This window comes from Neophocaena asiaeorientalis, unplaced genomic scaffold (genome assembly GCF_003031525.2).
Source record: "Neophocaena asiaeorientalis asiaeorientalis breed wild unplaced genomic scaffold, Neophocaena_asiaeorientalis_V1.1 scaffold232, whole genome shotgun sequence".
Taxonomy (NCBI): domain Eukaryota; kingdom Metazoa; phylum Chordata; class Mammalia; order Artiodactyla; family Phocoenidae; genus Neophocaena; species Neophocaena asiaeorientalis.
In genome coordinates this window covers 2,824,653-2,845,848 of record NW_020175672.1, presented here as the reverse complement: position 1 = coordinate 2,845,848, position 21,196 = coordinate 2,824,653, and the positions used below count along the sequence as shown (strand labels likewise).

The following is a 21,196-nucleotide window of genomic DNA, read 5'->3' as shown; positions in this document are numbered from 1 at the left end:
AGAGCACAGGCCAATTTTAGACAGACAATGAACACATTTCACTTTGATGCTGCTGCTGCCCAATTGCTGTCCTAATCACTACTAAGCAATTTGTGACCCCAGAAATCCAATAACATTTCATTTTGTATCAGTCAACATGACAAGTCTATTATACCCCAAGAAGTAACTCCTCAAATCTTGTTTCCCAAAACAAATTGTAGTGAACATTCATTCATCAGTGATACCAAAATGTTATACAATTCTAGGAAACTAGTTACCAAATGATGTTTCAAAGAAAAGGTTAAAGTGAATAACAAATAAAAAATAAAATTCATAATCAGTTTTATAAAAATATTTTTTAAATGTCAAAGCACAATTTCATATACTTTGCAATAATTTACTATTATTCTTTATAAAGATTAATTGCCTGACATCATAGAAATAATTTAATTGGTCCTCATTACTTACCTGAAGTATAGTGTCAACAGACACAGAAATTCAACAAAAACAATAACCCCTTTTTTTTTTTTTTTTTGCCATACGCGGGCCTCTCACTGTTGTGGCCTCTCCCAATGCGGAGCACAGGCTCCGGACGCGCAGGCGGAGTGGCCATGGCTCACGGGCCCAGCCGCTCCGCGGGATGTGGGATCCTCCCGGACTGGGGCACAAACCCGCGTCCCTTGCATCGGCAGGTGCACTCTCAACCACTATGCCACCAGGGAAGCCCCAGAAAAAAGCTTTTGAGGTACAAAACTCTATTTCATAAAAGACATATCCTTCATTCAGAAATTGAATGCTTTTATTTTAAAACTCAAAAATATCCACTGGAAGCATAAAATAAAAACATATTTTTGATAGTCAATAAACAGACAATATTTAAAAATCAGGTACAAGAAGTGGTGAATTTTAAGGAAGGAACAAAACACCTTAATATTTCCTGGATATTACTTCTAGTCCTTTTGTCTAAGATCAAGTTTAGTATCTGTTCTCATCAGTTTAATATTCCCTGAATATATCAGTTAAAAAAAAAAAAGTTCCCTGTCACATCTTAAGTCACTACGAATCATTTTAAATGAGAATTTATAAATGGTTAAATTCCATTTAAATGAAAAATTCACAAAGAATATTATTATTGATCTTGAAAAATTAAAACAATATTATTTGTGGCACTGTTGATCTTCTTTAAATATAAGTATATATAAGGTAAATACTTAGATTGAAGCTATCAATCAGGTGCTCTAGAAATATCCTTTTTAATTTTGTCTACTTAGCATGCCTGTCTTTTTTAGAAATAGCATCTCATTTCATCTGAGAACTGCTTCTTTATTCACTCTAAACTTACTCATCAACTTGTCATACAATTTCTCACCAACAACACTGAATATTAGAAGGTAATAGTGCAATATCTTTCAACATCCAAAATAATACGATTTTCTACATGAAACCCTATATCAACCCAACAATCAACCAAATCTAATCACTTCTCCCCATATCTCCCAATTCCCTACCATCCTTTCTCATTCACACTACTGAGATCTCTTCCTAACTCTTTTACCTGCCACCGTTATAGTTCCTGCCCAGATTGTCCTTCACAAAGGAGCCAGAGTGGTTTTTTTTTTTCAGAGTGATATATATATATTTTTTTTTTGTGGTACGCGGGCCTCTTACTGTTGTGGCCTCTCCCGTTGCGGAGCACAGGCTCCGGACGTGCGGGCTCAGCGGCCATGGCTCACGGGCCCAGCCGCTCCGCGGCATGTGGGATCTTCCCGGACCGGGGCACAAACCCGTGTCCCCTGCATCGGCAAGCGGACTCTCAACCACTGCGCCACCAGGGAAGCCCCAGAGTGATATTTTTGAAATACAAATCCAAACATGGCCACCCCCTGCTGTATGTAATCTGATGGCTTCTCATTGTACTTAGAATAAAGAGAAAATTTCCTACCTGCCCTCTATGCTCTGCAATGGTTTGGCGCCAACCTGTCTCCTTTAATCTCAGTCTTTCCCTCCCTTCATCTCTGCCACAGGTGTGTTGCCCTCACACCCTTAACCTTACCAAGCTTCTTCATGCTCCAAGACTTTTATACTATATTATTCAGGGAGCAAACTCTTCAGTTCCTTCTTCTAGTAGTAAATTCATACTTATCCTTCAGTTCAGCTCAATAATCCCTTTCTCAAAAAAGGCTTCCTCCATCTTATGTATTAGGTAACTCCTCCCCCATCAGACAACCTAATGGTATTGAGCACCTCATATGTGAGGCTGTTAAACACAGTTGCAATTTTATATTTTTTGTGTAACTAGTTGGGTATTTTTTGATACAATATAATAAGTGCCATGAGAATAAAGGTCTTGTCAATTGTCCTATTTCCGATACATAGCAGAATATCTAAATAGACATTTTTCTAAAGAAGACATACAAATGGCCAACAGGTACATGAATAGGTGCTCAACATCACTAATAATTAGGGAAACACAAATCAAAATCACAATAAAATATCACCTCTCAACTGTTCGAATGGCTATCATTAAAAAGTCTGGAGATAACAAACGTTAGTGAGGATAGGGAAAAAAGAGAACCTTTGTGCACTGTTGGTGGGAATGTAAATTGGTGCCGCCACGATTGAAAACATTATGGAGGCTCCTCAAGAAGTTAAAAATAGAACCATATGAGGGCTTCTCTGGTGGTGCAGTGGTTGAGAGTCCGCCTGCCGATGCAGGGGACACGGGTTCGTGTCCCGGTCTGGGAGGATCCCACATGCCGTGGAGCGGCTGGGTCCGTGGGCCATGGCTGCTGGGCCTGCACATCCGGAGCCTGTGCTTAATAGAATAGAACCATATGATCTAGCAACTCACTTCTGGGTATATATACCAAGGAAATGAACACAGGGTCCTCAAAAAGTTATCTGCACTCCCATGTTCATTGCAGCATTATTCTCAATAGCTAAGACATGGAAACAACCTAAGTGTCTGTCAACAAATGAATGGATGAAGATGTGGTGTGTGTATATATATACATAATACATATATATATACATATATATATATACATAACCACATATAATATATAACGGAATATTACTCAGCCATGAGAAAGAAGGACATCTTGACCTTTGCAGCTACATGGATGGACCTTGAGGACCTTCATTATGGCAAATGAAATTAGTCAGACAGAGAAAGACAAATACTGTATGATTCACTTACACGTGGAATCACAAAAGCCAAACTCGTAGAAACAGGGACTAGAGTGGTGGTTACCAGGGATTGGAGGGTGGGGGAAAAAGAGACATTTTGGTCAAAGAGTACAAACTTCTAGCTAAAAGATGAATAAGTTCTGGTTATTTAACATACAGCATATGGATTATTGTTAATAATACTGTATTATATACTGGAAAGTTGCTAAGAGAGTAGACCTTATGGGGCCAGGTCTAGAAGTAGCATATATCATTTCCACCCACATTATAGTGACCCGAATGTAGGCACATCATCTCACCCAACTTCAAGGAAGTCTGGGAATATCTCTGTACCAAAATAAGAAGTAAACTTGATTATCTAGGCACATAGCATAATTTCTACAGCTTAAGATAAACAACTTTTCATTTTGGTGTGTGTTTCTGTAAGGGACTTTTTGTGGCTTTAAGTCATGCACTCTAGTTAAAATACACTTTACAGTAAGCAGTCTTCTAGAGGATCAGAATAACTTACTGATAGGAATGTATAATTTTTCAATGCTATATGGGCTATTCTGTTTTAATACTTTGTCTCTAAAGAGATACTATTTATTTTTTCTGCAAATTTACACAATAGAATTCGAGAAAAAGCACATCAGATTTGAAACAGGTCCACTTCCCCTAGGCTATACAGGAAATACCCCAGGAGGAAGTAAACTCTTTTGAAAAACTACATGGAGCACACTTTTTAATTGTGTTGAACAGTACCATTTACATTTTTTAAACAAATTGAAAAAGGCTTTATCTATGCACCCAGATACAGGTTACATTGATTGATCAACCACTACCCTTCTTTTCGAAAGTAGATAAATCACAAATCATAAAATGGTTAATCAAACAATGATTTTCAATTTGGGTGGGTACTATTTACTATTTAGTATGTCCTAATTACTTTGTCCAAGTACTATTTTTGGTAGAAGTTTATATGCTAAAGGCAGTTTCCTATACCTTGTATATAAACCAAACAAAATGGAGAAGTCACCTTTTATGCTGAAAATTCTATTTGCAGATTTTATATACTGATAACACAGTTACTCTAATTATAGGAATGCTATTTTCTAGAATTCATCATAAGCTTCCAAGAGGCCTAAAATATTCAGATCTTTGTCCCAACTCTCAACTTCCTTTGTCTGTAGGCTCACTAGAATGCCTAACTCTGAAGAATTACTTCAGCAACACCCACAGAATAATTTATGAAGTTACCATTCCTTTTGGGCCTCCTGTCTAACCAGTAAAATGATCTTCCTAGTTCTTTTTCCTCTAGGCCATTTCCTAAGGTAGCAGAATAGCTCTATTATTGTTTTATTGTAGCTATTTAAAAAAAAAATCTAGGCCCTCAGGATCTCATTCAAACTTTTGTTCCCAAGTACTTTAGATGAAATCAAATATCATGAAATATTTACAATTTGTACTCAAGCTACCAAAGGACACTTTGGGAGGGGAATAGGGATATAAAGGCTGGAGATAAGAGAGCATAGCATGGTAACCACTTCTGAAAAGTTTATGCTCTGCTTGGTAGAAATTATCTGTATAGGTTAGATACTCGTTTTTGGCAGTTTCTGTTTCATGTCATGCTCTTTTTCAGGAGCTGATTGCCAATGGCTGAGTGGAAGATTCCTGGTGCCCGTAGGCATTTCTGTTGTTGTTTCTGTTTGGAGGACAATTTAGGAAAAGAGAGTTGATAACAAACAGGGCAAGGCTTGTTGAATTGGAGCTGATACACATTATGTTTGTGGCTCCCTACGGAAATGCTTATGTTGAAATAATCTTTATGAGGGAGAAAAAGAGAATAGTACATTTATGCCATCCTCATGAAATAAGAATATGGTGAGCTCACTACTGCGTTGCCAGATTACAGAAGAGTCCAAATATAAATAATTGCAACCAAAAAAACAGAAAAAAGGACTTAGACATCATTGAGCAAGGCATATCATTTTTTTAAATGATGAGGAGTTAGAGGTCACGCCTATACGCATTCAAGAGATTTGGACAAATACTTAATGTATGCGCAAAAGAGCCCTGTATAGGTATATGTAGACTGATCCTATTCCCACCCTGGCTACTAATTTTATTTTGATGTCTCTGAATGCTCATTATTTTATGGTTGATCAAACTAAGTTCCCATCAAGTTCCAAAACAAGGATTCTGTGAAAGTTTTATTTCAGCTCTTTATAGATCAGGATTATACAGTAGAAGTATGATGTGGGCTACAAATCCAAACCACATATGTGATGAAACGCCTTAGTAGCTACATTAAAGAGAGTGAAAAGAAACGGGTGAAGATAATTTTATTAATATATTTTCTTTCACTTAATAGATTCAAAATATTATTATTTCAACATATAATCAATATTTTAAAGTATCAATATGATACTTTACACCCCTTTTTTTAGTATTAAGTCTTTAAAACTCTCTATTTTTTAGAGAGCACGTCTCAATTCAAACTAGCCACACTTCAGGGGCTCCATAACCACCCGTGGCTATTGGCTGTCATTTTAGACAGCACAACTGTATAATACCTTGATAGTTTTGAAAAGAAAAAAATATCGTTTATCATTGCAGAGCCATATGAATGGATCAAGAATATCAAATCTGGTGCTTTCATTTACACAGATTTCCAAGTTCTCACAATTTCATCAATGGCATTTTAATATGTTTCAAGAATACATATTATATTTTATAACTGGCCATTGCTTTTTCTTTTACTAGGAATATTTTCTGCAATACCCTGGCATTTTATAGATGTGCAGCACAATTTCCCAACGCTGTTATCTCTTCTTTTAAGAATACCAACACTTCCAACACAAGGCTTAGATGGACTAAATATTTTAATGAGATAACTTGTCTCACAAAATGTGTATATTGATAGAAAAATAACAAAAAAATATGATCTAATGAAACTACTATCTAAAATAATGTTCCTGGAAGAAAACACTAGACTAGGTATTATTTCTCTTACAACTGATATTTACCAAGAAGAAGAGGAGGAGTAAAACTGGGAGGAGGATAAAAAGGAAGAGCAGGGCTTCCCCGGTGGTGCAGTGGTTGAGAGTCTGCCTGCCGATGCTAGGGGACACGCGTTCGCGCCCCAGTCCGGGAGGATCCCACATGCCGCGGAGCGGCTGGGCCCCTGAGCCATGGCCGCTGAACCTGCGCGTCCGGAGCCTGTGCTCCGCAATGGGAGAGGCCACAACAGTGAGAGGCCCGCGTACCGCAGGAAAAAAAAAACAAAAAACAGGAAGAGCAGGAAGAGGAAGAGGAAGAGGATGCGGGCAAAGAAGAAGGAGGAGGAGGGACAGATTGACAACAATGTTCAACAGCAACAAGGAGGAGGGAGAAGAGGTAGAGAGGGACAGGAGGAGGAAGGGAAAGAACATCACCAAAGGCACATACGCCTTTGACTAGGAATGAGTTTGACATCCTTTCACCGACAGAAAGTTGTGTCTGAAGGCACCCTATTCCTTTCATTCAGCCTACAGTTACTACACATTCAACACCTTGGGGAAGGCATGGCTCTTGCTGAGAGCAATTGCTGACAAAGAGAACAGGTAGCTGGAGCTAGAAAAGACTTTGAGATCCATACAACACTGAGAAATTCCCTCTGCTGCACCCTGACAGATGTTATCTGCTTAAATACTTCCAATAAGCAAGAATTGACTGCCTCTGAGGCAGCACATTTTATTTGTAGACTATGGCATTCATTGGAAAGTTCCCTCGTGAGGCCATGGTCGATCATTCCTGGGCTCATTGGGCTGGGCTGTCCTCTGGGGACAACATAAATCTGTCCATCTACCTTATAGGAGAATCTTGAAAATATTTTAAAATGTTTTTCTTGCTACCAGAATCATTTTATTTATTTCTTCCTTCTCATAAAACGTAATTTTAGCCCCCTTGCCAAGTTAATCTTTGTACCTTAAATGTGCACTTGGTGAATTCTGGTTTTAAATGTTTTACTTAGAGCTAAATATTCTAGATACAGTCAGTGATAAATTTATTTGATCATAATTTTTCATGATCTGGGAATTATAAATCTATTAAAGTAGCCTAAGAATAGGCTTACTCTTTTATTAACCACATCATAAATTCAGTTCATTCCTGAGAGATAGTCATTGAAAAGTTACCATGTATGGGACTAAGTGCTGTGTTTACAAAATAAATAAAACACAGTCTCTTCTTCAAGTAGCTTCTGGTCCAATGGGACAGACAGCAGCTACTATAGACACATGGGTGGTGTAGGTACAGAGGAAGAAGGTGCAGCCTAGTCTGGAAAAACATTGAACATATATTAACTGAGCAGTTAAAATCATCGTACTTTTTCATCTATAATGTCACCAAGCCAGATTGCTCTGGTACACAGTAAAACTTGTACAAAGTATTCACATGACTCTACATGAAGAAATTTATATTTATTCTAGTGAAAATTCATCCTTTTTCATTCATTTCCAACATAGTTTGGATTGTGAATTTTGTCAGACATCTTTTCGGATTTTTCTTTATCTGCAAAGTGGGTACCATGTGTTTCACTCAAGTCATCGATACAATTCTCAAAAAGTACTGGGAGAGGTACACTACTAGTACCCCTTCTTTAGGCAGAAACCAAATCGCGAATTACCACTTATTAAACCAGCTGTTCACACGTCTGAATCTATATCATGAGTTTCTCATCCAGTTTTTACTTTATCATCTTATTCACAAGGATGGAAAAGAATGCTGTCTCCATATATTTCTGGAAATAATATAATACTCACGCCACTCCTCTGTGCACCAAGCAGTCATATGTAAAGTAGACTTGGATTTGGTTTGCCATCTGTCTTCTTAATGAATATATGCTCCATTCTGAAGAATGACTGGCAGAAGCAGTGTTGGTTGGCTATGAAGCCCTAAGGCTTAACTCGTAGAAGTGACAGCCCTCTGCTGTCTTCTCTATATAGAAAGACAGAAAGAAGATTTTAATATAATATATAATAGACATATAATACAATCAAATTATATATTTATTTCTATTTATTTTAATTTTTATATATAGCATTATATTATCAAGCATTAATATAATAATTCACCTCAGTCTCCAGTGACTCCCAGCTGTGGGAACAATATCCATGTCCAAAAGAAAAAAAAAATGTTGTTTTCACGTCTAAAACGAGGGATTAGGAGGTATTTTCCTATCAAAAACTGTTATATAATGGTCAAATATATTCAGAATGGCTCAACTAACACAATATTTTAGAAACATGATAGGTTAAAAGACTTTTCAGACCTGGTCAGGGAGTTTCACGACAATTTATAGCATTATTTCAAAGAGAAAATGGGTTCTAAAATCCCAATAATGGATTTTTCAAAATAACTCTTTAAAACACAATCCAATTACAGGATTAAATTGCCTGGAGTGTAGTTTCAGTTTCAAAAATTCCAAATGCATATGTGGGTGTGTATTATGAATACTAGTTTGCTTTATATAAATTTCTGTAAAACATAGAAATGAATGAACTTTGTACCTTTATCAGTGCACATAAATGTGTGTAAAGATAAACACAATTACAATTTTAAAAGATTATTTTAACCAAAACTACACATTTGAATTTATTTTCAGTCTGATACATAATATAAAATAAACTTTGATTATTTAGACATTATCGTCGATAAAAGATAATTTTCATTACACATTGGGGTATCATCACCACTACTTTCAAAAGTTAAGATTTACAAAAATAATTTCATGTCCTCCAGACATTTTAAAGATTTCCTAAGGAGTAAACTAGAGATAAATTTTAGGGCCACTTACAGCTAATAAATTCTATTAAAACCATCCAAGTTAGCACTAATTTAAACTATCTCTAGATGAGGTAAGGGATATTTTTTCTGTCACATACAAAATATAACTAGGTAGTTCTAACATTTTAATAACCCTCAAGATACTGAGTATAAGTATCATAAATGTATAGATTTTCTATTCTTTTGAGGAAATTTTCATAAGCAACATTAAAAAGAACAGCTGTGCTTCTTTCTACAATTATCAATAACACTGTTTACTGAATATTTCTGTATGCCTGAAATATAATATATTATATAAATACATAATATAAATATATTTATAATGAAATATAAATATATTTCTGTATAATACTATTTTTACTAATATTGTCCTAATACTAATCCTGTACTAATACTGTCCACACTATTTTTTTAATTTAATCTTTAGAACAAAACTATAGGTAAGTATCATTAGTCTCATTTTACAGATGAGAAATTGTGGCTCAGGGCACCATTTTCTAAGATCTCATAACTAGAAGGAATAGAGTGAAGATCTGATCCTGATTCTCCTTGACTCCAAAGCCTTTGAACTTAACCACTATGATATACTACCTTTTAAAAATAACATTTGGTGAGAGAGGAAGAATTTTATTATGGTGGTTATGATAATTATTTGATTGTTACTCTGACATGGAGCTACATTATTAGAAAGGGTGTTTGTCACTTCTTTAGCACTAAGGCACTTAGAATTTGATTGCTGGGGTCAAGAGGCATTTCACAGATAGAAGTTATAATCATTTAATGATTGAATCCATAGAGGACAATTATTTTGATCACTTCCCTTAGCCAATGACAGTTGTACTTTTGCTCAGTTATTTCTATTTTTCTAAGCCCTCTAACAGGAACTTGCCCATCACTAATTCCCATTAGGATCACTAGTGGCATTGAAGGTTTTCAAGACGTTTCAAGTCTCCTGGATTCTATGCATGACATATGGTTTCGGTAGGGAACTACTGATTGCATGGTGAAGTCTGTTATTTCTTCCACTTTTCACGGCTTTGCTCACAGCGTGCTGGCAGCTGAGCTGCGAATAGGATTTTAAGGTTCAGCGTGAGATCCAGGAGCCCTGAAACAACAACAGTAATAAAAGTGGGCTCTGGTTTTGTGCTGGAGGCAAGCTCTGCTTTCTGTATTCAGAACTTTTTGAAAGGGAGTACTGGAAGTCAAAGAGACAGGAAATGAAAATGTTACCCAGACCCCAGCTTCTATAAGGAAAAACTCTTGCTCCTTTAAAACTGGAATTTTTTCTAGGTACTGATGTAAGCAAACTACAATACAGCTTTATTTCCTTTTCTGTGATGTGAAATGCCACAATCCCAGCCAAAGTTTTAAGAAATGCCATGACACACATAAAAACGGTCGGTTACGTTGCTGAAATAATCCAGGCCCATGTTTCTCTCCAAAAACACTCTGCTATATTTTACATGAGAAATGACTACAAATGTATGTGTCAGAAGTCCTCCCCAGTGTGAACCCTGGGTCTTGTGACATCAATGGATTAACACTTGTATCCTTCAGTTCTAATTGGAATAAAGTCAATGTCTGCCTGAAAAGAAAAATGATTTCAAGAAAACCAGTGTGCTTTTAACAGCAAAGGCCAAATTCTTTATTGTTACATGAACATGAGAAGGTTCACGTGGGTCTCTGTTTATGTTGGCTACGTGAAATGACCTTACTCTTTTGTTTAAGGTATAACACTGACTCTTAGAAACAACCCCAAACAATCAAAAGCAGTACATTCTTGATGACTGGGCCTACAGCTAAGGTAGAAACAATTTCTGTTTCCTAAATATGTGTGATATAACAGATGAGGAGAGTAGGGCTGGGCTACTAGCATCTTCATTAGCAATAAGTAGTAATGATCCAAGAGGTAGATGACCAAGTGAAAAGACCTGAAGTCACAGGACATGAGGTCACACTATGTCTTTGCTACTTACAAGTTGTTTGATATGAGATAGGCTTCTTAAATTTTCTGAAATATAGTTTCCTCATTCATCACTTAGGGCTTAAAATTATCTATGTCATCTTGGAAAATAACTCTCCATGGGTCTCTCATATTTCTGTACATCTTTTGAGCAAAGGCAGTGGCAACATGTGTTCTGGATTACCTTTTCAGTAATGTTTGTATAGCAAATAGCATTGGAAGTTAAAAAAAATCCTGTCTTTCTCTGGGGAAGAGGGAAGATTTGTTTGCTGTCCAGGATAATAAAGATAATGTCTCTCACTGGGGCCAGTGTTGGACAGTTTTGCCCCCAGCTTTCTTACCAAAGTTTGGTTTTTTTCTGAAACTTGCGGTTCTCCTGTAATGCAACTCACTGTGTGTGAAGATGTCACCTGGCCCTCGTTGCATTGTCCTGTAGGAACTGGGGCTCAAGAAACTGGCACAAGTCATATTACTCTGGCAACTGCTATTGTTTGACAATTACACTGACTTTTGTCTCTGAGCCAGAAACTATGGCCAGTATCCATGAAACTATGGAAGATTAACTTGTTAGCGTGTAAGTGGAGTGAAATCTCAGAACCTTCATAGTTCTTGACATTCATAAAGTTTCTGTGAACAATTAAAAATGAAAATGTTTGGAAAGATTTAAAGAAGTGTCTTGCAAAACAGAAAGTATTCAATTAATCTTGGTTATCATTATTGCTATCAATATGATGATAACAGTGATTTTTATTTTGAATACATTGTTATTACAAGAAACAAATGAAATAACACACATGCACATTTAATCTCTTTAGAAACTTTCTAGAAAAATAGATTGAGTTGTATGTTTATATCAAGAAACATTGAACATCTTTGATACAAGTTACCATATAAAGGCAATGTAAGCAATTTGCAGCCTACAGAATGAAAAAAAATTGCAATCTATCTATCTAATAAGGAGTTAATATTCAAAATATATGTCATACAACCCAATAGCAAAAAAAAATCTGATTTATAAATGAGCAGAGGACTTGAATAGACATATTTCCCAAGAAGACATACAAATAGCCAATAGGTATATGAAAAGGTCTTCAACATCTAAAAACGTAATAATCAAAAAAAAATGCCAATCAAAACCAAAATGAGCTGTGACTTCATATCTGTTAGTATGACTATTATCAATAAGACAGTAACTAACAAGTGTTGGCAAAGTTGCAGAGAAAAGGGAACACTTTTGCACTGTTGGTGAAAATGTAAACTCTGCAGCCACTATGGAAAACAATATTTTTCAAAATATTTTTTAAAAGAATTACCATATGATCCAGTAATCCCACTTCTGGATATATATCTGAAAGAAATGAAATCAGTATCTAGAAGAGATGTCTGCACCTTCATGTTCATTCTAACATTATTCGCAATAAACAAGATATGGAAACAATCTAAGTGTCCACTAATGGATGAATTAATAAAGAAAATGTGTTTGTGTGCATGTGCGTGTGTGTGAAATGGATTATTCATCCATACAAAAGAAGGAAATCCTGCCATCTGTGACAACATGGATGAACTCTGAAGCCATTATGATAAGTAAAATGTCAGACAGAAAAACACTGTATGATCCCATTTATATGTGGAATCTAAAAAAACCAAACTTGTAGAAATAGAGGGTAGAATGGTGATTGTCATGGAGTTAGCAGGTGAGGGAAATGGGGAGATGTTGGTCAAAGGATATAAACTTCCAGCCATAAGATGGATAAGTTCTGAAGATCTAATGTATAGCATAGTGACTAATGTATAGCATGGTGACTATATATGTGTATTTATATACATATATATCAAAAAAAGCATTTAAAAATTCTCTGCCCTCAAAGATCCAAGAGGCTAGTTTGAGAAACAAGACCTAAACCTATGAAAAATGATGTAATAATATAAAATTTGACATACAATAAAGAAGAGAGTGGATATCATAAAGTAATTTGCCATTAATTTGCCAAATAAGTGATATACATAGTGTTTTGGAATTTAGACAAAAGACAAATCTGAATGCTTGCTATTCCCAAAGTCTCTCTTCATGGTAAATATTTCCTTATGTCAGGCAATTTATTGATGACCATAGTCTCAGTATCTTGAACATAGATGTTTAAAAACCTATGGTACTTGAGTCAAAGTCTTACAGGTCCTAGACAGTACCCCAAATTACTGTCTTCTTGATTGTGATATATGAACTCAACCAAATCTTCTCTCTCGAGGAGTTTTATTGTGATATTACAGAGAGAGTCAGTATATCAAAGTGTAATTCAAAATAGAAAAGATACATAAATAGAGAAATAAGTAGAAATAATGATTCAGAAAATCCAGAAATCAGAGGCAAGTCAAAAAGAGGGGGGACCTTCAAGATGGGAGAGGAGTAAGACGTGGAGATCACCTTCCTCCCCACAAATACATCAAAAATACATCTACACGTGGAACAACTCCTACAGAACACCTACTGAATGCTGGCAGAAGACCTCAGACTTCCCAAAAGGCAAGGAACTCCCCATGTACCTGGGTAGGGCAAAAGAAAAAAGAAAAAACAGAGACAAAAGAATAGGGATGGGACCTGCATCTCTGGGAAGGAGCTGTGAAGGAGGAAAAGTTTCCACACACTAGGAAGCCCCTTCACTGGTGGAAATGGGGGGTGGGGTGGGAGGGGGTGAAGCTTCGGAGCCATGGAGGAGAGCACAGCAACAGGGGTACAGAGGCAGAGCAGAGAGATTCCCGCACAGAGGATCGGTGCCGACCAGCACTCACCAGCCCGAGAGGCTTGTCTGCTCACCCGCCGGGACAGGTGGGGGCTGGGAGCTGAGGCTCGGGCTTCGGAGGTCAGACCCCAGAGAGAGGACTGGGGTTGGCGGCGTGAACACAGCCTGAAGGGGGCTAGTGCACCACAGCTACCCGGGAGGGAGTCCGGTCAGTCTGGAACTGCCTAAGACGCAAGAGACCATTGTTTCGGGGTGTGCAAGGAGACGGGATTCAGAGCACCACCTAAACGAGCTCCAGAGACGGGTGCAATCCACAGCTATCAGCTCAGACACCAGAGACAGGCATGAGACACTAAGGCTGCTGCTGCAGCCACCAAGAAGCCTGTGTGCAAGTACAGGTCACTATCCACACCTCCCCTCCTGGGATCCTGTGCAGCCCCCCCCTGCCAGGGTCCCATAATCCAGGGACAGCTTCCCTGGGAGAACACACAGCATGCCTCAGGCTGTTGCAACATCACATTGGCTGCTGCCACCGCAGGCTCACACCGCATTCGTACCCCTCCCTCCCCCCGGCATGAGTGAGCCAGAGCCCATGAATCAGCCGTTCCTTTAACCCCTACAGACGCCCTCAGGTGACCTACACACAGAGGCCAAAATTTAACTTTGGGGCCACCTCCAAAACTGAACCCCAGGAGCTGTGCGAACAAAGAAGAGAAAGGGAAATTTCTCCCAGCAGCCTCAGGAGCAGCAGATTAAATCTCCACAGTCAACTTGATGTACCCTACATCTCTGGAATACCTAAATACACAACGAATCACCCCAAAATTGAGGCAGCAGACTTTGCAAGAAACTGTAGAGTTGCGGTTTGCTTTCTGCATCTAATTTGTTTCTGGTTTTATGTTTATCTTAGTGTAGTATTTAGAGCTTATGAACATTGGTAGATATGTATATTGATTTGGTTTCGTTCTTCCTTTTTAAAAAAAAATTTTTTTTTTCCTTTTTCTCTTTCTGTGAGTGTGTATGTGTATGCTTCTTTGTGTGATTTTGCCTCTATAGCTTTGCTTTTACCAGTTGTCCTATGGTTCTGTCTGTCTGTTTTCTTTTTTATAGTTTTTAGTGCTTGTCCTTGGTGGATTGCTTTTTTGGTTTGGTTGCGCTCTTCTTTCTTACTTTTCTGTTTTTTTATTACTTTTTTATTTTTAATAATATTTTTTTTTGTTTTAATAACTTTATTTTTTTTCTTTCTTTCTTTCTTCCATTTTTCTCCCTTTTCTTCTGAGGCATGTGGCTGACAGGGTCTTGCTACTCTGGCTGGGTGTCAGGCCTGAGCCTCTGAGGCGGGAGAGCTGAGTTCAGGACATTGGTCCACCAGAGGCCTCCCAGCCCCATATAATATCAAACAGCAAAAGTTCTCCCAGAGATCTCCATCTCAATACTAAGACCCAGCTACAGTCAAAAACTAGCAAGCTACAGTGCTGGACAACCTATGCCAAACTAGCAAGACAGGAACACAACCCCACCCATTAGCAGACAGACTGCCTAAAATCATAATAAGTTCACAGACACCCCAAAACACACCACTGGACTCGGTCCTGCCAACCAGAAAGACAAGATCCAGCCTCATCCACCAGGTACCAGTCTCCTCCACCAGGAAGCCTACACAACCCATGGAAAAACCTTACCCACTGTGGGCACACACCAAAAATAACAGGAACTATGAACCTGCAGCCTGCAAAATGGAGACCCCCAAACACAGTAAGTTAAGCAAAATGAGAAGACAGGGAAATAGACAGCAGTTGAAGGAGCAAGGTAAAAACCCACCAGACTAAACAATTGAAGACAAATAGGCAGTCTACCTGAAAAAGAATTCAGAGTGATGATAGTAAAGATGATCCAAAATCTTGGAAATAGAATGGAGAAAATACAAAAAATGTTTAACAACGAGCTAGAGGTACTAAAGAACAAACAAACAATGATGAGCAACACAATAAATGAAATAAAAAATTCTCTAGAAGGAATCAATAGCAGAATAACTGAGGCAGAAGAACGGATAAGAGACCTGGAAGATAAAATAGGGGTAATAACTAACGAAGAGCAAAATAAAGAAAAAAGAATGAAAAGAATTGAGGACAGTCTCAGAGACCTCTGGGACAACATTAAATGCACCAACGTTTGAATTGTAGGGGTCCCAAAACAAGAAGATGAAAAAAAATGGACTGAGAAGATATTTGAAGAGATTGTAGTTGAGAACTTTCTTAATATGGGAAAGGAAATAGTAACATTCAGGAAGTGCAGAGAGTCCCATACAGGATAAATCCAAGGAGAAACACGCCAAGACACATATCAATCAAACTATCAAAAATTAAATACAAAGAAAAAATATTAAAAGCAGCAAGGGAAAAGAAACAAATAACATACAAGGGAATCCCCATAAGGTTAACAGCTGATCTGTCAGCAAAAACTCTACAAGGCAGAAGGGAGTGGCAGGACATATTTAAAGTGAAGAATGGGAAAAACCTACAACCAAGATTAATCTACCCAGCAAGGATCTCATTCAGATACAACTGAGAAATTAAAACATTTACAGATAAGCAAAAGCTAAGAGAATTCAGCACCACCAAACGAGATTTACAAAAAGTGCTAAAGGAACTTCTCTAGGCAGGAAACACAAGAGAAGGGAAAGACCTACAAAAACAAACCAAAAACAATTAGGAAAATGGTAATAGAAACATACATATTGATAACTACCTTAAATGTAAATGGATTAAATGCGTCAACCAAAAGACATAGACTGGCTGAATGGATACAAAAACAAGACCCATATACATGCTGTCTACAAGAGATCCACTTCAGACCTAGGGATACATACAGACTGAAAGTGAGGGGATAGAAAAAGATATTCCATGCAAATGGAAATCAAAAGAAAGCTGGAGTAGCAATTCGCATATCAGACAAAATAGACTTTAAAATAAAGACTATTACAAGAGACAAAGAAGGACACTACATAATGATCAAGAGATCAATCCAAGAAGAAGATATAACAATTGTAAATATTTATGGACCCAACATACGAGCACTTCAATACATAAGGCAAATGCTCACAGCCATAAAGGGGGATATCAACAGTAACACAATAATAGAAGGGGAATTTAAGACCCCACTTCCACCAATGGACAGATCATCCAAAATGAAAATAAATAAGGAAACACAAGCTTTAAATGATACATTAAACAAGATGCGCTTAATTGATATTTATAGGAATTCCATCCAAAAACAACAGAATACACTTTCTTCTCAAGTGCTCATGGAACATTCTCTAGGATAGATGATATTCTGGGTCACAAATCAAGCCTTGGAAATTTAAGGAAATTGAAATCGTATCAAGTATCTTTTCCAACCACAACACTATGAGACTAGATATCAATTACAGGAAAAAAACTTTAAAAATACAAACACATGGAGGCTAAACATTACACTACTTAATAACCAAGAGATAACTGAAGAAATCAAAGAAGAAATCAAAAAATACCTAGAAACAAATGACAATGAAAACACGATGGCCCAAAACCAATGGGATGCAGCAAAAGCAGTTCTAAAAGGGAAGTTTATAGCAAAAGCATCCTACCTCTAGAAACAAGAAACAGCTCAAATAAACAACCTAAACTTACACCTGAAGCAATTAAAGAAAGAAGAACAAAAAGACCCCAAAGATGGCCGAAGGAAAGAAATCATAAAGATCAGATCAGAAATAAATGAAAAAGAAAGGAAGAAAATGATAGCAAAGATCAATAAAACTAAAAGGTGGTTCTTTGAGAAGATAAACAAAACTGATAAACCATTAACCAAATTCATCAAGTAAAAAAAGGGACAATACTCAAATTAACAGAATTAGAAATGAAAAGGAGAAGTAACAACTGACACTGCAGAAATACAAAGGATCATGAGAGATTACTACAAGCAACTCTATGCAAATAAAGAGGACAACCTGGAAGAAATGGACAAATTCTTAGAAAAGCATGACCTTTCAAGACTGAACCAGGAAGAAAAGAAAACATAAACAGAACAATCACAAGCACTGAAATTGAAACTGTGATTAAAAATCTTCCAACAAACGAAAGCCCAGGACTAGATGGCTTCACAGGTGAATTCTATCAAACATTTAGAGAAGACCTAACACCTATCCTTCTCAAACTCTTCCAAAACTCAAACTACCAAACTAATTCTACAAGGACACCATCACCCTGATACCAAAACTAGACAAAGATGTCACAAAAAAAGAAACTACAGGCCAATATCACTGATGAACATAGATGCAAAAATCCTCAACAAAATACTAGCAAACAGAATCCAACAGTATATTAAAAGGATCATACACCATGATCTAGTGGGTTTTATCCTAGGAGTGCAAGGATTCTTCAATATAGGCAAATCAGTCAATGTGATAATCCATATTAACAAACTGAAGGATAAAAACCATATGATCATCTCAATAGATGGACAAAAAACTTTTGACAAAATTCAACACCCATTTATGAAAAAAACCCTTCAGAAAGTGGGCATACAGGGAACTTACCTCAACATAATAAAGGTCATAAATGACAAACCCACAGCCAACATCATCCCCAATGGTGAAAAACTGAAACCATTTCCACTAAGGTCAGGAATAAGACAAGGTTGCCCACTCTCACCACTGTTATTCAACATAGTTTTGGAAGTTACAGCCACAGCAATCAGAGACAAAAAAATAAACAAAAGGAATAAAAATCGGAAAAGAAGAAGTAAAGCTGTCACTGTTTGGAGATGACATGATACTATACATAGAGGAACCTAAAGATGCTACCAGAAAGCTCCTAGAGCTAATCAATGAATTTGATAAAGTAGCAGGTTACCAACTTCATGCACAGAAATCTCCTGCATTCCTATACACTAATGATGAAAAATCTGAAAGAGAAATTAAGGAAACACCCCATTTACCATTGCAACAAAAAGAATAAAATACCTAGGAATAAACCTACTAAAGGAGACAAAAGACATGTATGCAGAAAACTATAAGACACTGATGAAAGAAATTAAAGATGATACAGACAGATGGAGAGATATACCATGTTCTTGGATTGGAAGGATCAACATTGTGAAAATGACTATACTACCCAAAGCAATTTACAGATTCAGTGCAATCCTTATCAAACTACCAATGGCATTTTCCCCAGAACTAGAACAAAAAATTTCACAATTTGTATGGAAACACAAAAGACCCTGAATAGCCAAAGCAATCTTGAGAAAGAAAAACGGAGCTGGAGGAATCAGGCTCCCTGACTTCAGACTATACTAGAAAGTTATAGTCATCAAGAGAGTATGGTACTGGCACAAAAACAGAAATATAGATCAATGAACAGGATAGAAAGCCCAGAGATAAACCCATGCACATACAGTCACCTTATCTTTGATAAAGGAGGCAAGAATATACAATGGAGAAAAGACAGCCTCTTCAATAAGTGCTGCTGAGAAAACTGGACAGCTACATGTAAAAGGATGAAATTAGAACACTCCATAACACCATACACAAAAATAAACTCAAAATGGATTAAAGACCTAAACGTACGGCCAGACACTATAAAACTCTTAGAGGAAAACATTGGCAGAACACTCTATGACATAAATCACAGCAAGATCCTTTTTGACCCACCTCCTAGAGAAATGGAAGTAAAAACAAAAATAAACAATGGGACTTAATGAAACTTAAAAGCTTTTGTACAGCAAAGGAAAACATAAAGAAGATGAAAAGACAGCCCTCAGAATGGGAGAAAATATTTGCAAATGAAGCAACTGACAAAGGATTAATCTCCAAAATTTACAAGCAGCTCACACAGCTCAATATCAAAACAACAAACGACCCAATCCAAAAATGGGCAGAAGAGCTAAGTAGACACTTCTCCAAAGAAGATATACAGACTGCCAACAAACACATGAAAGGATGCTTAACATCACTAATCATTAGAGAAATGCAAATCAAAACTACAATGAGGTATCACCTCCCACTGGTCAGAATGGCCATCATCAATATATCTACAAGCAATAAATGCTGAACAGGGTGTGTAGAAAAGGGAACCCTCTTGCACTCTTGGTGGGGATGTAAATTGATACAGCCACTATGGAGAACAGTATGGAGGTTCCTTAAAAAACTAAAAAATAGAACTACCATATGACCCAGCAATCCCACTACTGGGCATATACCCTGAGAAAACCATAATTCAAAAAGAGTCATGTACCACAATGTTCACTGCAGCTCTATTTACAATTGTCAGGACATGGAAGCAACCTAAGTGTCCATTGACAGATGAATGGATAAAGAAGATGTGGCACATATATACAATGGAATATTACTCAGCCATATAAAGAAATGAAATTGAGTTATTTTTAGCAAGGTGGATGGACCTAGAGACTGTCATACAGAGTGAAGAAAGTCAGAAAGAAAAAAACAAACACCGTATGCTATCATATATATATATGGAATCTAAAAAAAAAAATGGTTCTGAAGAACCTAGGTACAGGACAGGAATAAAGATGCAGACGTAGAATATGGACTTGAGGACACAGGGAGGGGGAAGGGTAAGCAGGGTGAAGTGAGAGAGTGGCATGCACATATATACACTGCCCAATGTAAAATAGATAGGTAGTGGGAAGCAGCTGCATGCCACAGGGAGATCACCTCGGTGCTTTGTGTCTACCTAGAGGGATGAGATAGGGAGGGTGGGAGGGAGATGCAAGAGGGGGGAGATATGTGGATATATGTATATGTGTAGCTGATTCACTTTGTTATACAGCAGTAACTAACACACCAATTGTAAAGCAATTATATTCCAATAAACATGTTAAAAAAAAAAAAAGAGTCAAGAAGAAATGGAGGCAAGACAATGGTAGGGCATTAAATCAGGACACCCCTTTCTCAGGACACAAATCAATAACATTGCTGCTTTGTTATCTGAGATCTTTCCAGGCTGAGTTGCTGCCATTATATCCGGAAATTATCAGTTATCAATGAGCTTTTGTTCTGAATCTGTTGGGATTTCTTTGTGCCTCCAATACCTGTCCATTCGCTCTATAAAGTCGTCATTAATGAAAGTAGTCTGAATTACCAGCCTGTAGCAATCTGAAAAACTCTAACACATGGGTTCTGGGAAGAGCAAAGCCCTTAAAAAGACTTCCCTTGCAGGACATAAGCCCCAAATAAGCAAAAACATGCCCAGAGGACAGTGCGGAGACTCATTTGTCTGGAGCAGAGCTTCAGAAGAGATACAACTCTGTACCAAGGTAATGAAGGGCCTTAAGAGCAAGGTTAATGATTCCGAATATTATTCAATTTACAATTAAGAATATGAGATATGTTCTACTTTTTATGCAGAAAAGAAGAAAAGATCAAAGTCTGTTTTTCAGTAGGAGTCATGAGGGCACTAACTTCGTGCAGATCCATGAGTGAAAGCGATGATGCTGACAAGCTACTCCAAACCCTGAAAAGCAG

General features: G+C 37.3%; 1 pseudogene; it reads left to right on the top strand.

Annotated features, from left to right (window-relative positions):
• The first annotated feature begins 922 nt into the window (after positions 1 to 922).
• On the top strand, positions 923 to 1,029 carry LOC112390784 (uncharacterized; annotated as a pseudogene).
• The last annotated feature ends 20,167 nt before the right edge of the window (positions 1,030 to 21,196 follow it).